Below are 13785 nucleotides of genomic sequence, written 5' to 3' on the forward strand. Positions count from 1 at the left end.
TGGAAAACGCCTTAGCGAAGCATGTAAACATCAACCCTGGTCATAATTTTAGTTTTATGGGAATTGATCAGGTAGTTCCATCAATTCGGGGAGGTCCATTTTCAATTCTGCTTGAAAATATAGAATTAGCATGACAGTTGAACTTGGATGCATTCAGACCACCTGGTCTGAATGAAAATTGTAATATATCCTGTATTTTAAAACTAAAGAGTTACTTGAGGTGACCGCCTGGGTGTATATATATATTTTGAGTGCATCAACGTTTTTTAACATTGTTGGCTTGTGTTTTTATATCCATTACAATGTTTTTATTTGTTGCATTTTTATGTATATACTATTTATAAATTAGTTATATATTTTTTATTTTTTATACAATTTGATTAATTAATTACAGTGTCTCGGAAATTGATTTGTGTCATTTCCTGTGTGTTTTGTATATTAATGAATGCTTTTTATTGTTAACTGTTTCCTTCTGATGAAGCTGTGACATGGGTTACGGCGAAAACGCTCTACTCTTGGAATATTAAATATTGCGTTAAAGGAGATTTGGTTTGTGCTTTCTGCCTCTAAGCCTGCTTTCTGGACCTAAGGTTACCTGCTGTTTGCATTTTTTTGGTTCATTGTTTCACTTGGTTTATATACAACTAGATAGGTAGCGGTTCTAATCCCAACAATGGCAATTCAGTATCTATGCTGCCCTGCAGTTGCGTGTATGTCTTGACCATGTATGTGTGGTGCCAATACATTTTTAAGGCTTGATAACCCCCCCATTGGATTACTTTACAGGGCCTTCTAGTGTCATTCACCTTAGATCCACAGTTAGACACTCTCCAGGTACATATGCTCCGTGGAGCGTGTGATAAATATGTAGCATTATAGTACAAATGACTAGATAAGTAGGGGTCTTAATCTCACAATTGACAACTTTTTGAATGTATGTGTGTGTGTGTGTGTGTGTGTGTGTGTGTGTGTGTGTGTGTGTGTGTGTGTGTGTGTGCAAGGCATATCTCCTGTAACAGTGTGGTTGCCTTGTGTGTGCGACAGTTATACTATTTTGAGGGCCTGTTCCACCCTGTTTATTCCCCCTTTGGATTACTTTACAGGGCCTGTTGGTGTCATGCACCTTAGATGCACCGTTAGTCACTCTCTCGGCACATAAGCTCAGTGACGAATGAAATATGTATGCAGTACTATAGTGTATATAACTAGATAGGTAGGGGTTCTATTCCCAAAACAAGGAACTTTGTGAGTGTATGCGTGTGTGGATGCATATCCCCTTATAGCAGAGTTTGGCTGTGGTAGGCCCACCATCATTCCTCTTAACCCCATAGACTACGAAATCTGGATAAAGCCATACAAAAAAGTGGGACAAAGGCCAAATAATAGGGGCAGTTTTTAAATATTGCTCTTACAAACATAGAAAGTAGATAGCATAACAGGTTGTGCATTAGCATGAATTTTCTGAAGGGTATGAAGTCTGAACATAAAATATCTGTCATTATTGTCTAACTTTAGTCCTTAATGATTTGCTACTAATTTTCCAGAAAACCACAATGGTATGAAAAACAGACCAAAAGTATGTGGCAACATCAGGACATTCTGCAGAAATCTGTACAGGTGAGAGGCATGGCCACCACCTATCCTACCCTGCAGGTTCCAATCAATTTTTGGCCAGGTTTGACCTGTGAAATCAACTCAAGCAATACAGAGGTCCCAAGAGGGTAGGACAACCATTTCCTAAAGTTGTGTAATAGTTGCATAAAGCAGTTATTGTACATCATAAATGCCAAAATGTTATGAGAAATAACATAAGCTATGGAAATGTGACAAAAATAAGCTGTCATATTGAAAGACAAAGAGAATTCCTGTCCATTGCACTTTCCATGGGTATGGTTTGTCATGCCAACTCTAACAATACTACAAGAAGTGTCCCAGATTGAACATTTCATAAGGTGGCAATCCCACTCTGTGTTGCCTGTCTGTGCAATATTTAGACATGTGGAGGCCCTGTGAGTAGCTGCTGCCCCAATGACCCACATGTGTCTAGACATAAATGTTAACTGCCACCACCCATATTTGGAGGTACTGCCTAAGGCTGTGGTGACTATAAGTTGTGTACTGTCTGGAATTGCCCCACCAACCAATGTTAACACACTGCAACAGGGTCTTACATTGGGTATGGAATGGTGGCAAGGTTCTGGCCTCAAGTTGAATGCAAAAAATGATATCATACCATACGGCAAGGACATGGCCCCACTATTTTCAACATCAATGGCAACCCCATAAACATACAACCTGCATTGAGAGACCTGGGTACTTATGTTGATAGCACTGTTGCATTCAGACATCAAGTAGCGGCAGTGTCAGAAAAGCCTTGTACATGGTTCACCACATAGATAAAGGGTGTGCATCCAGAAAAAGTTAACATTACCACTGTATAGCCCTCAGTCAGTACAACAATAATTTAGTACCATGGCTAGTTTGGTATTGACCTATCCAGACATCTGCAGCAACTGGAAGGGCCATAATAATACCTACAAAGGTAATTCATGGCCTCCAACACCTATTCCATGCAGACAGCCTTGAATCAGTAGTGCTCCACTCGGTACTGGACAGGTTGTCCACAGGTGGGCTGTGGAACACCTAGATGGCAATGCTGTGCCCAGCCCTTCAACAGCTGGCCCATATATGTGAGTCTAACTCTTCACACATTACCTGCATGACAGGCCTGAATCTGATATGTGACATCAACAAAACCTGCTGGAGAGACAGGATTGTCTCTCAGAGGGAGGCTGTCCTGTCTCAGGAATGCACTTCCCAGATATGTCAAACAGAGTACCATGCAGTCCCTCATTAAGTGCAGCCATGATGAGTGGATGAAAAACCACAATTCCATCCAAGGGGTTGCACCTGTGTCCCTCAAGAACAGGGGCAACAGGTGTTAATTGATGATTCTCTCAGGGATAAAGTAATGGCTAGGCTTGTAAGGGACCCAGGGCCATTACCCTATTAACCGTCTATGATCCAATGAACCTGTGATCCTACAGAAATCCCAGGTGACATGTATCAGGAGAAGAATGCTGTGTCAAGGGGTATGGATGCAAGATTACACTGTCTGCCCCCATTGTCCCTAACACACTGTTCTACACATAAGCACCTAGGTAACCATGCACATATGCTGCCATACCTTGGCGATGTCACACTTTTGCGTTGCCACTATGCTGTCTTGAACTGCTGTATTGGCAGCAGGTCCCCATGGTATCAACACACAGATACCTGGAACAGGAACAGAATATGGTCTGGGAGACAACAGTCAGTCAGCAATACTAAGAGCAATACAGCATTATGGCAAAGGTGCATACACTTTGATGTGTACACATGATAATTGCCAGCAGACAGCACCTTACAGGGAATAACACTGCTGCACTACAAACTGCCATTAAGTGTACTATTTCCACCCTGTGCATCAGACACATATTAGCATGTTTTTGCATCAATGGTATGGATGACAGAGATGTGGAACAGGTATCATCACATGCACAGTGTGTGATGTGGGGTTGCCAAAGGCCTAGGCTGTGCTGCCCAGTTGGCATTGTGTGTGTGTGTGTGTGTGTGTGTGTGTGTGTGTGTGTGTGTGTGTGTGTGTGTGTGTGTGTGTGTGTGTGTGTGACTGGAGGGGTGCAGGTCAGCTGGGCCATGGAGAGGAGCAGTGTGTGTCTGGTGGTGACCTGCATGTGACAGTGATGTGTGTGTGTGTGTGTGTGTGTGTGTGTGTGTGTGTGTGTGTGTGTGTGTGTGTGTGTGTGTGTGTGTGTGCATGTATACAGTCAAGCCATGTGCCAGCCCTACATGAGGGTAGGTTGGACAGCTGCGGGCTGTACATGGCAGAATGTACAGTTCACCATCTCTGACCACAAACACAGGAACTGGTTCCATCAGGAGTGGCAGTGGCACCACCATGTCCAGGGCCAGATGCAGTACTACTTGCTGATGATGACCAGTGTCTGCTGGGTCTGTGCCCCTCATGGAACTGCCCAGGACCACAGTCCCATGGCCTTCCACATTATGGTGTGGTTCTGGTGATTCTGCAACCACGGGAGTGTGACTGTGCACAGCCACGTGGGCTCTCAGGTGATGTTGTTGCTGATTTACTTCCACATGTCCAATGCCCTACTCTGACCATATTTTAAAGCACAGAAAGTGCATGGTTTAAGGACTGACAATGTCTCACCACACCATCTATCCACTACATCGGTGAAATAACTTAAGGCATCACCAATGCCGTGAGTGGAGTCATGCATGCCAGGCAGTGTGGCTTCCATGACCCTGAGCATCCATCTTGTGTACCATTCACAACATGCCTGTGCCTCCAAGATGGACTGAAACATGCATTGGGTGGCAAGTACTGTGACACCTCTAACAGATGTTAGATGGGCAACAGTCCTCCTTTAAACCCCCCTGTCACTCTGCTTGTGTGGGACCTCACCAGCTTTCTGGCTATAGCTAGTGCCTATAGTCACAGATGCCATAGTTGCCACACTCTCCTGTTTGATGCCACCACCCTCTGACTGTCCAATATCTGCGGCTGCTGGGCACTGGGTATATGTGGGCATACTGACTGTGTTCGCAGACATTGTGGAGGAAGTGGGATGTCAACCAATGGGACAGATTCAGTCCCCAACAGCCCCACTTGTGCATCACTATGGCCACCCTCATCATCAGAGTCCAATGAGACACTGACATCAGGTTGTGATGGTCACCTGTGAGAGGATGACAACATGACTACATTAATTATTGCACTGTAATGTCTGCTGATCCACACACACACACACACACACACACACACACACACACACACACACACACACACACACACACACACACACACACACACACACACATAACACACACGTATACAGGTAAGGTGACAGAAATGCATTAGACAGACCACAGCTTATGACTGATGCCATGCACAACACACAAGCAGTCCACAACAGACACACACAAGACAGGCCCTTAACAACATGCAGTGTAGCTATGTCCAGTTAATGTTGCTAGTACTACACACCTGTGAGATAAGTGACATGTCAGTGTATGTGACGGACCTTCACCTACAACACAGTGCACCCGTTTCCAAAATAGTAATACACTCCTTTATAGCAGACTGCCTACACCTTCACAGAAATATATGTTGATATGTTACAGCTCTTGCAAATATGCTACTGTGATTAATGATGTATTGCACTGAAGTGGACCCCTCCATAAGTAAACATGCAAGTATTGCAATATGGCTAAACTTAACAGTTGTGTCCATGGCAAACTTGCTGCCCTTAACATGTCTAGGATAAAGTTGAGCCATAACAAAACAGTTCCACACTCACTGGCAACAATATGATGGACCCCAGACACACCAGAGGTACCTACGGATTTGTGGGGGAGAGGTATTGTCAGCAGACACAATTGTGGCATTGGTACAGGATAATATGTGCATATATCAACATGTACAGTACAAACTATGATGCTACCCACATTGCTGACATTCACAATATGTGTGCACACATGTGCATTACAACCCCCCTAACAAATGCATATTGACCTGACATATGTCTACAGGTATGCAGAGGCTGCACTATGAATCCCACAGTATTAACGAGATGACAACTAGAGGCTTACCTAAATGCTCTTTGGCTGTGGAAGCTGTGCCACCCGCCTCCACAACATATGGCGTGATCAATTTTATGAGCTGGTGGCTGAACCCCGGTTTGCCAAGAACTCCTCTGTTGCTGACAGTGGTTGTTGTGTAGTAGGCTCTCCACTAGTGCCAGCACAGTCCCTGGCCACAGCTGCAGCCCTTTGCCATGCCTGATGTATCATGTCAGTAGCCTGGTGTCAGACCTGCTCATAGATCCTGTCATGCTGGCCCACATGCTTAATTGATGCCATGAGGTCTGCCCACAATGTAATGCATTCTCACTGGTTATGTTGACTCCTTGATAACAAGACCTGGTAATGGAATCTCAGGGCATCAATTATGGCGTCAGACTCTGCTTCAGAGAAAGATGGATTCTTACAGCGGTACATCCCTCCTGAAAGACATGAAGTGGGGAACACATCACAGGACCACATACATTGCTTACCATTATGCAGACACCGTGCACATACACATTTGCCAGCACTATCCACCGTTAACTCCCACATCATATCCTACCATCTATCAACACAGTATGTATGTGGCTATCAGCAACATAGTGGGAATACATCATGCATTGACCTCCTGATCTTGATTTTTCCTGCTACTTGCTGCATGTTCTATAAGGTGTTCAAATGCATTTTCCTGTTGCACCTATTATTGCTTGTTCATAGCCTGTCGACATTGTATGCAGTGGTGTCAGCCTCCTACTGTTGTAGTAAGCACCTGGGCTGTAGGACCACTCCTTAGGTCTCCCTGGCTTTTCTACCTCAGATTCTAGAATATGTAGCTGGACAAAGTCCTACAGTTTCCCCTGCCAGTCCATTTGATATGGGCATCCTGACACAGTGTAGCACCTGCCACATGTACACGGACAGACAACCATCTAAAACACCATCAAGGAACACACTGTGTGAGAGATGCAATGACATTGGGAACCTACAGTCTATGGTCTCTCCCTGTCAAGCCCACATATCTGTCTCCGAAAAGGTTGTCGACACAATCAGTACACCTCACACACCACCCACATCTACACAACACACACACACACACACACACACACACACACACACACACACACACACACACACACACACACACACACACACATGTACGCAGACATCCTCAACATACACATCCACAAACAAAGGAGACCTCTGAGGCAAAGCCATGTGTGAACACCACAGCCCTACACAGCACATACCACACATGGCCAAACACCTGTGTCCCACAGCCACACAGGCATCAGCACATGTCAAACATGCCTCTCCCCTGGTTGTTTATGTGGATGGTCACAGTTACTTGTGTGTCAGGCGACAGAATCTGCCATATTGCATATGCACTGCTGTCTCTCAAGAACATGTACTGTCATGAATCTGTCACAGTCTATGTTAGCATGCCTAGCCTGAGATGTACTTCCCTGGACTATATGCAGTAAGACATGAGAGCGCATGCTGATTATGTGTCCCAGACAAGTATGTCCCTAGCCTTATGCAGCATTCCGCTGTCACCCAGAGTGATACCGCAATACAATCAAGAAATGATTGATCTTAACATGTGGCCTGTTATCTTGTGATATACCAGGGGGTTCTGGTACCTGAGATCCTGGGATGATATGGTCAACAGACCATGATGCTTTGCCAAAGATGGCCCCTATCTGTCTCAACTGGCCTTCACACATCTGCCAATGGTTTTTGCCACCCCCATAGTGCCTTTATTAGGAAAAGTGGTGAGGTTATTACTACTAACATGCAACTGTCAGCACAGCACACATTGAAGGCCATGCTGCTAAACACTAGGAGTCTACACATGACTCTGTCCTGAGTGCAAGCATTCTTAACCCTGGGAAATACTGACATCTGTGCAGTCACAGACATATGGTACAAAGCTGCAGAGAGCAACCCAGCCTTACCTGGTCAACCATCCTATCATACAGTCAGTCCACAAAGTGTGAGCAGTAATGCCATAGGACATGAGGTTTTACTATACATGAGACACATACACACCTCCACACTGTGCAAACAGTAAGATACACAGTGGACACTGCAGGGGCAGTTCACCATTGTCAACACACTTATTCAAATAATAGCTAGCTACTGACCTCCACAAGTGACCAGGAAGCTCATTCTGCCTATACGGACCTCATCAACTGTATTAGGATTTGGGTCTGTACCCTAATCCTGGGTTATTTGAATGACCCAAACATGCATTGGAAAATGTACCCATACCAGCACACAAATTGCTAGAGAGCCATCATCACTGGAATTACAAATACCTTGATGCAGCTATGGGCTACCCCCACATGAGGTGAAGGTGTGTTGGAGTTGATATTACACAAAACAGCTTACCACTGTATCATCCCTACAGTTTCATCCTCCATGGCAAAACAACCATCATGCGGTCATGTTTGCAGTCACCCTCTCCCACAATTCCCATCTAGCTATGGTCAGATATACATACACCTCCAATGTGGAATACATCCTCCTGTGGGATGGTATACACAGCTTCACAGCTCCAAACCCCTCTATAGGAACTGGCACTAATATCCACACATACTCACAAGCGCTTTAATTGCATTTGTATAGATGCATGGAGTCAGGTATACCCAACAGGACTACATCCTCCTCAGCAAGGATATGTAAACCTGTCTGGTGGATATCTGCAAAAAATACTCTCTGTAACAGGGATGACATATCACCGTCCGAGACAAAATATTAGCAGGTGCCCATTTTGGAGCAATGTCTTCTTAGCATGAACTAGTGAATGGGATCTCTCCAGGAAACCTGTACAGCAAACACAGAGCCCAAATTGTTGACATCCACTACAGACAATTATCTCACCTTCTGCACATATGTCTGCAACATCAGAGGAAGCAATTGAATTTGCTCACTTGTGGTGAACAAGGACACCACCTATATCAGTGTTGCAGGTCTAGCATATTGATGCCTGACAGAGTCAGTGTAGGCTTCACACCTGTCCCTCCATCAGTACATCAGGACATTCTCAGTACCTGCCCCCTTCTCCTATATGTAGTGAACAGGTTACCACTGCCATGTGAAAGTCATGGTACACAGCCATCATGGGAGCCTACCACATTACAGGGTGAATCATACATGACCCCAGGCATGACCTTGCAATGCCATAATGCACTGTATTCAAAGGAGGCATGACTACAACCTTTGTCCCAGCTGTGTGAAGGAAAACAACTGTCACCCTTTTACACTAAGGTGGGGCGTCCACCTATCTGTCACAATATACACCCATCAGCCTAACTAGGCTGATGTGCAAGGCCATAGCACAGTTTATAGTGAACCTCATTAACAAGGACATTGTTGACCCCCACACACTCCAGCATGCACAGTTAGGCTTTGTTAAGGAAGGGATCATGTCTGTTACACTCGGTTGACCTCCTTGATACAGTCACCAAAGCCATGCGGGGGGGGGGTGAGTGTGCACACTGCCTACCTTGACTTGGACAAAGACTTTGCCAGTATCACCCACTTGGCCATAACAGATATATGCTCCCAAGTATGCATCACACCATATGTTACCAGTGGGGTAGCACACTGATGCACTGACATGACCCACCTAATCCATGTAGGGGAATCCATCTAAAGTGGTTGACCCATAACTAGTGGCACCACCTGGTGTTCTGTATTTAGGCCTCTATTATGTGTGGTGTACACTTCTGAGGTGCAGGGCACAGTCACTGGGCTATGGGTGGCCAAGTTTGCAGACGATTGCATGCTGTGTGCTGTCACCGGATTCCATAGTGATGTCGACACCTGCCTAGGAGGGTCTCACGCAGACACATGACAAATTCCAGAAACATGGCTTCAGGCTGCATACCAGGAAATGCAGTGTCAACCCCTTTGGGGAGACTGATGTTTCACATATTTTCACAGTACTAACAGCATCCTAGACATGCACTCAGTAGTGAGGGATCTGTGCACACAGTTTGATGGCAACATGACATTTCACCACCATGTTGATTCCATTGTACGGTAAACCTTCTACATGGCCCACCTCATGCATAAGGGTATGTCATCCAGGAACATGGGGTCATAACATCCCTGTATTCCTCTCAATAAGGCCCATTTTGAAGTATAATGCCCCGTTCGTCTTTTACGTCACACAGCACATGCAGCAGCTGGGGACATCATAGATGTTCCCCACCAGGGCTGTAAGCCCATCCCTCTAACCAGTTTCATGCATACTCCTCAGAGATGACTTCTGCCTGGAATACAAGGGAATCATGAACTCCACATTGTTGGGACTGCTGCACAAGTGCAACTGAAGCTCTACTCTTTTAACCCACAAACACGCCCTTGACTTGGTGTGTGACATCAACTAGGCTTGTTGGCAGCTCAAATGTGTGTCCCACACACTCACCCTGCTGTGGAATGGACACCCTTTCAACATCAGGCAGGATAGCTATTTACACCTTTGCAAGCGGAACCTGGATAACTGGATGGTTAACAGCACATACACCCTTGGGATACCACCTGTGCCCCTGTTGGACTGGGGCATCAGGTGCTGCCTTGCCTATACATGGGCTAACATCTGGGCTAGGCTTATGGGGATTCAGGGCCGATAGCCTAGTAACCTCATATGATCCTAGGTATACCAGTTATGGCCTGTGTGCTGTGACACACTATGTTGTTATGTGTCTACACCCATCACTGCCATCTACTGTGGTGTGTCCCCTATGAGCAATATTACAGTACCATGTCATCCAGCCACCATCCGACAAATACGTGACTGTTGCTACAAGTGTATGTGGACATTCCAGCAGCATGTGTGCTACACAATACATGAGAGCAGTGCAAATGTGGTGTAGGGTTTCCTCTTCATAGGTTTCTGACATCTGCAGTACACACATGTTTACAGAATTTGTACATGTGCCTGATATATGTGGACCCACTGCCAGACAAATGTGGATGTCTGCAAACCAGTTAGACAATATGTAATGTTTGTACCCAGACTGTGGGGAATGTGTCTGTGACATGGCAGACCCCTCAGATCACAGTAATAGTACATTAATATCTGGCACTGTATTCATTCCCTTATATTGTATGTTCAATATGTACACACTGCTGCTGAGGCACAGCCTGTGTCCCCATACTACTGCTGTCTATAACCTGCTGTCCTGCTGCAGGGCGTCACCAGGTATGCTAGCCATAGCTGTCAGGCAATGAGATACAGGTGTGGAGTACACAGTGACCTAGCTAGAGTATGTCTTGAACAGTCAGGGACACCTGGACCATAGTTGAACTATGCCTGTATGACATTCACAGACTGAGAAGGGCTCACTGGCAGTGTATGATGTCATATGCCAGTTGTATCCCCCAGTAGTTATTGTCACTATTGTACAACAGACAATCCAGTAGCATTTGTACGTGAGCTGACCATTGCTGAGGGGACTCAGGGGCCAGAGCTGTGATCTATGTCACTGCAGACAGAGACAAAAGGGAAGACTCTAGGTGCTTTACAGCTGACTAACAGCAACATGTCATTCCAATATATGTTGTTGAGACTTACTGCTGGAATTCCTATTTCCCATGACTGCATCCTCCATCTGCATTCTATCACATGGGGAATTCTATGATATACCTGGTATAGTGCCGTACTAATTTTTGAGCAGAAATCCAGTGGTAGTGTTCCTAGGAAAGCACAGTCTGTCTTCATGAAGAAAGTCACAGACATGTTTACCATAGGCAGCAGCTTGCCTTTTATAGGTAATGCTCATGAACGGCTGATTGCCTGTGCACTAATCTGTGACTCACACTTGCTAATAGCATCTAGAACAGCTGGGTTGCATTTTCATTAGCCAATGGCATGGCAACACAGTGTTATAATTAAGGCTGTCATGTAGGCCTTGGCCCTTTTTCTGGCCTGTGAGTAGGACATTATCAAGGTGTGGCAGCTAAAGCATCACAGAGGGTAGGTAGAAATACTGTCCACTGCTCTGATTGATGTGGTATGTCCACAGTTGTGCATGCTATGTGTTCCCATTGTTAACAGACTTTCTGATTCTGTGGCACTTTACTGTTTAACAATGTGTGTTGGGGTCAGTAAGGAAACAGGCAGATGTGAGTGTCATACATAATTTTTATCTGAATGTGCATGCTGCTGCAGTTGACGCTGGTCTATCAGCTTTGCATGTTTGTAGGGGAGACTGTGACACATGTCCCTGTCACCTGACCATTCCCCCAAAAACTCTTTATGTATGGGTGTTGTGTAGATGGCCTGTTCTAGGTGTTTGGGAAGTATGTTAGGTCTGTAGGTAGCTGAATATACTGCTGCATGTGCAGCAAGCTGCAGCTGCTGCATTCTGGCCAGGAGTTATGCTGAGGATTGTGAACACATTGGGGGACACCAAGCTGTATATGTGAGTGAGGGACCAGTGTCAGCTCTGTTGTGACAGCATAGCCAGGTTGAGGGTACCCATAACAGTCCAGGTGAGGCATGTACCTCTGGTACATATGTTACATAATACTGCCATCCAGAGAGTGGTAGGTGGCATTTAGGACACGTATTCATATTTGTTACATGTGTCCCATCCTAAAGGCTTTTGACATGCTACTGTGTGTGACAGTGACTGCGGTAGCAACAACTGGTTCTGCTGGACATTGCAGGGCTCAGTTATTTCTATGTTATCTTGACAAGCATGTTATTGTGTAACAGACTGGACTGCGGGCCTGGACTGTGGGTGTCCAGATGTCACACATGCTAGGTATATCACAGATAGAGCTAATGAGCCATTATAAAGGCAGGTATAGTTGCAAGACATATGTTCATGCATACAGTGTGTTACACAGGATTGGCATGAACATGTGTGTTCAGATGGATATGATGTGTGACACTGACCTGTCTGTCCTGATTTTGTAACCTCAATCTGCACTGACTTTCCCATACTTCAGAACACAGAATAGGTTTTATGACAAGCATGCCATAAGTAGGTGGCACAACGGCAGACATTCTATAACAGTCTGTGCAGTTGTCAGCTCTACCTGATATCATAGGCCTCCCAGACATCCATCAACATGTATTTGGCTGTATACTGGTTCAGTGTCTGTGTCACAGGCCCAAATAGGTTGTAATTTGTCCCATTATATATAGAAGTAGTGTCTCAGTAGCAATCAGGATATTTTTGTAAAAACACCTTTTTTTTCTTTTTGTTTTAAGAACAGAATGCATGAATATATTTATGCTATCCATAAACAGAATTCTTGTAATGCCTTGGCTAGGCACGTTATGCATAATCCTGGTCATATCTTTCAGTTTGCCATTATTGATTGTGTTCATGAAACTGGACAGGGGGGTCCTATTAGCCTGAAATTGGAGGAAAAAGAAATTTTATGGCAGCTTAAACTTGATGCAAACTCACCACCAGGTTTAAATGAAATGATTTCTATAAAAAGCTTGTTGAAATTGAAAGCCTTATATAGATTGTGTATTGTATATTGTATTTTACATGGTAACATGCTTCTGCAACAAAATTTGGTGTATTATTGTTTTACATTTAATACTTGGTATTTATATAGATGGGCTCTTTAAAAGTTCCTCACATCCAATTTAGTTAATTGAGTAATTAATCAATTATGTTTTTTGATGACATCAGAATGTATTGTATTATATAAAGAGTGTACTAGGATGGTTTTTTATCTGAAGAAGTTTACAATTTTCCAGTAAACAAAAGCGCTAATTTACATTCACAGTTGCCAGTGTGGTTTGTCTTCTTTTCTTTTGTTTTAACCTTTGTTTTCTTCACACCTGAGTGGCCTAGTGGGCTATTGCTCTATGCTGTAGTTGATATGGTCATGGGTTCAATACTTTCTAGGGGTGCATGTTTTTGCTGATGTAACATCACTGTAATGCATGATATATTTATAGAAACAGCAGTTATTCTCCAAAGTTGAGTTGGCCTAGAGGGCTAATGTGTTGTGCCATAGTTCAGAGGGTCCTGGTTTTAAGACTAGACAGGGGTGATTATTTTATTGATGTGCATAACAGTGTCAGAAACAGATAAGGTGATTAAAGCAATTTTAAGTGGGTTTACATGGGTTTGCGTGACATGCCGCAATGCTAGCTGC

The sequence above is a fragment of the Protopterus annectens genome, chromosome 1.part0, assembly GCF_019279795.1.
Source record: "Protopterus annectens isolate FY-2018-M chromosome 1.part0, PAN1.0, whole genome shotgun sequence".
Lineage (NCBI taxonomy): Eukaryota > Metazoa > Chordata > Ceratodontiformes > Protopteridae > Protopterus > Protopterus annectens.